The following is a 348-nucleotide window of genomic DNA, read 5'->3' on the forward strand; positions in this document are numbered from 1 at the left end:
TGGGGCCAGGGCAGAGGCAGACCCTGGGAGGGTGTCCAGCGTGGTGCCCGCGTAGGCGGGAGCCAACTTCTAGGGGTGAAGGGCTGCAAGCGGTGGGGGTGGTCTCGGGCTGCGTGGGTCAGTGGGCGGGGCCGTGCGCCGCGGGTCGTGATGAGGGCGTGTTAGTTCGCTCCAGGAGCGGGACCTTGTCCGCTGGGCCTGGGTAGGGTGGATTGGATCCCGCGGAGGAAGGAGCACACACAGTAGGTAACCATAGGTACCTGGGCGTGAGTCGGAGCCGCGTGCCTAGGTTTTCACGACTCCTTTGAGTAGGTGCAGTGTTGGGCGCCAGGCTGGGGGCGTCCGTTC

This window comes from Pteropus vampyrus, unplaced genomic scaffold (genome assembly GCF_000151845.1).
Source record: "Pteropus vampyrus isolate Shadow unplaced genomic scaffold, Pvam_2.0 Scaffold212, whole genome shotgun sequence".
NCBI classification, from domain to species: Eukaryota; Metazoa; Chordata; class Mammalia; order Chiroptera; family Pteropodidae; genus Pteropus; species Pteropus vampyrus.